Source organism: Tupaia chinensis, unplaced genomic scaffold (assembly GCF_000334495.1).
Source record: "Tupaia chinensis unplaced genomic scaffold, TupChi_1.0 Scaffold143584_1, whole genome shotgun sequence".
NCBI classification, from domain to species: Eukaryota; Metazoa; Chordata; class Mammalia; order Scandentia; family Tupaiidae; genus Tupaia; species Tupaia belangeri.
The window spans coordinates 2,323,982-2,327,346 of NW_006203430.1; the positions used below are offsets into that span (position 1 = coordinate 2,323,982).

At 38.5% G+C, this 3,365-nt stretch overlaps 1 pseudogene; it reads left to right on the plus strand.

Moving 5' to 3' along the window:
• Positions 1–383: 383 nt before the first annotated feature.
• On the plus strand, positions 384–471 carry LOC114005246 (uncharacterized; annotated as a pseudogene).
• The last annotated feature ends 2,894 nt before the right edge of the window (positions 472–3,365 follow it).

The window sequence follows — 3,365 nt, forward strand, 5'->3', positions numbered from 1 at the left end:
CTCTTCTGGTCCATTTCGTGGCTAATAACAAAGTACTTGGAACTTGGGTGACTTATAAAAACAAAGGCTTATCCAGTTCTCAGTTTGGAGCTTCAGTGTCCAAGAGCCATATCTGTTGTGGTCACCTCTGATCATATCACAGAGGTGAGAGCAGAGTAGGGAGTGACTTTGCCCGTGAGTCTCTGTTCAGTTTCATTCTCTGTCCTTACGGGTCTCACCCTGATCACTTAATCACTACCCAAGACCCTACTTTGAACACTGTAGTCAGATTGAATTTTCACCTTCTGTATCCCATCACAGTGATTCAACGTATAAATTTGGGGGGACATATTTGAACTAGAACAGGGTCATACCAAAAACTTGAATATAAAATATTCCCAGAGAAGACTATACTTTCAGGGATCATTTCTATAGTCTGTTACTAGAGAAGATTCTCTGATCCTGTAGAGCAATGAGGAAATGACTAAATGAAGTACCCTAACAATATATATATATATATATATGAAGGTATGTGTGCGTGTGTATATTTATATGTATATGTATATACACACACACACTCGTTCATTCTCAGGGTACATTGCATATGGGACTTGACAGAGGTGAAGTGAATTTTGGAAATCAGTAAGGGACTTTAAGCTTGCTCCCTCACCCTTCTGTTCTTTAGTGTCTAGATGATTGTCTCTGTTCCAGTATGAAAACCTTTAGCATGAATACCACATCATGGTATAGAGAGTGCAGATTCACACACACACACACACACACACACACACACACACACCCCAAACAAAAAAAACATTGATGAAGAATATGCATCAGAGGGACCAACAGTTGGCATAATGGCTATGTCGCTGGACTCCCATGTACGTGAAGAGTCCTGGACCCAGTGGCTTAATCTCACATTGGACGTGTGTGCATGTGTGCCCAAGATCCCGAGAGGAGAATGGAGGAGAAGGGATTGTGGCTTGGCCATCCCCCCTGGGGGATGATTTCTATCTCTCTGTCTCTCTCAGTCTTTCTGGTGAGCACACGTGCCCTATAGCAAAAACTTCTCCAAAAAAAAAAAAAGAAGAATATGCATCAGGTAGCAAGCTATCTCTCCAACAGATGAAAGTCACTCAGATTCTTCATAGTGATTTGTGTCCCTGAAGAATAATGCTAACTGCAGTTTTTAATAGGCTTTAGAGAAGGGCTACATATGATGAAAAAAAAGAGAAAATAAAGGAGACGGAAAGTGAGTTGATTAATCCCAGTAATGAAAGAAAAGAAAAGCCATTAGAAAAGTAAAAGTCCTATTAGGAGCTATCTAAAATATAAATACAATTGAAAATACAGGCTATATAGTCAAATTCGAGAAACTCCTACAAAACAGTGAAAGAGATGAGATAAAAAGAATTTTTCTGAAGACAGTATGTACGAAAGCCACAGGCGTAGTCATCACATCATTACTTTTTTACCCAAAGGAAAAATAAAAAAAAATGGAACAAAAATTGTTAAAAAGTATGATGGATGAAAACTTTACTGATAAAAAAGGAAGATGTAAAAGTGTGAATCAGAAGGCCACACTATTTACTTGGGGAAAAAAACACACAAAAAACCAAAAAGTATTTAGAAACAATGGATTGTAATAAGTGTGCAGCTGAGACCAGGCTGCTGAGCAAGCAGTCAAGGACATCAGGAACAACAGGCAAGCCCTAGGGTCATAGACAGCCACGACAGCAGTTCCATAAAACAGTGGGGCAGGAGTTGAAAGGAGCTAGCAGAGCAGTGGGTGGGGATGAGGAAGGGGAGAAACATATCGACTGAGTTTTGGAGACATGTCATCCTTAAGAAGAAGAAGAAGGAAATTATAGACATACCTGGAAGGAGGCATGGGATTGAAGGAGAGTCTGTTTTTTAAGATGGAAGTCACTTGCAAATACATACCATCGAGTGTGAAGATAGAGGATCTCAGCATTGCCTGTGCTTTGGACCCTCTTAGAGTCTTAAAAGAAGGAATACCAATGGTTGGTCTCAGCCACAAGTCATTCATTTCTAGACATTAGTGTTGGGCATGGATGGTGTTGAGATTTTTAAAGCTTCCATGTAGTTTGAAAAGCATTCTCCTGAAAGATGAAATAAGGACCCATAAGATTAGAGGGAATTTGATCTCAAGCTTCAGTAGAGGTATCATCCCAAAATAAGAGTAGAGTTTCCTGTTCCATGGTAGCTGGGGAATTGATGGAAGCACTTTCAGATAGATAAATAATTTTGTAAAACCGATCTAGTCTTTGTGAAGAATAAGAGAATCCTAAAGAAGTGCTCAATGGAAGAGTGGGCAAGCGATGTTGAGAGGGCTGAAGTTTGAGATTGTAATTTTATGGAGAAAGTTCTTTTCCTTCACAGATAAGGCAGAGTAAGGATGAGAGGAGCGTTAAGTTATCTAGCAGTCAAGAAGTTGTTACTTGTGAGTTTCTCCTGTTTTGTATGTAACATAGAGAATTAGACTCTGATGGAAGTAAAATAATTAATAAAAATAATGCATTAGATTAAGTTTGGTCTAGCTCTTGCTTAGTGAAATGGGAAAGAAATGATTTTTAGCCCTAATGATTCCCTAAGAAAGGGGAGTGTTAAAGTCTCCATTCTCTGGATATGTTTGTTCCAGAGCGCATGAGTGATTTGCAGGAAAGTGTGTCATGGATGGATGCGATAATAATTGTTGAAACATTGTACTTCACTAAGTTGTAACTTGAAATGCAATTTCAGTAAAGGTAGAGGAAAACACAAACAAAGTCAATGTTAATAAAATGATCCTGTTTTGTAAATATCACAAAGAGAATTTTGTTCTTTTCTTCTTGGATGCTATTGACTGCGTTTTTGGATCAGAGATTTTTGTTTTTGTTAGCTCCTTGATTAATTCAGTGTTTTAAAAACACTATTTCAGTTGTGCAGGTAGTTTGCATTTTAAATCATTTCACATAACTTGTTGGAAACCAAAATTGATGCTGAGGACATTGTGACATCTTAAAGGAACACTGAATATAATTTTTTTGTGTGAGAGCCCTCATTTGCGAGCATGCTGGATAAATACCAGGGCTGAAATTCAGGAAGAGCCCATTGAAAGCCATGCATTTTGATGAAAATACAAGTACACATGAAAATGAAATCCAAAGTGGGAAGTCTAAAACATCTCTGGAAGTTCACTAATGTCATCAGCTTATTCTCATTGCACTGGTGAGGACAGGATAGACATGAATGCTCAGGATATGTTTTCAGAACAGCTTCCTGAGCCTTTATTCACTTGCTTGGCATCTACTGACCCTGGTTCACTCTACGTTGACCCTTTTTCATGCAGTAGCCTTTGCACATATTCAGCATTATATTAAACT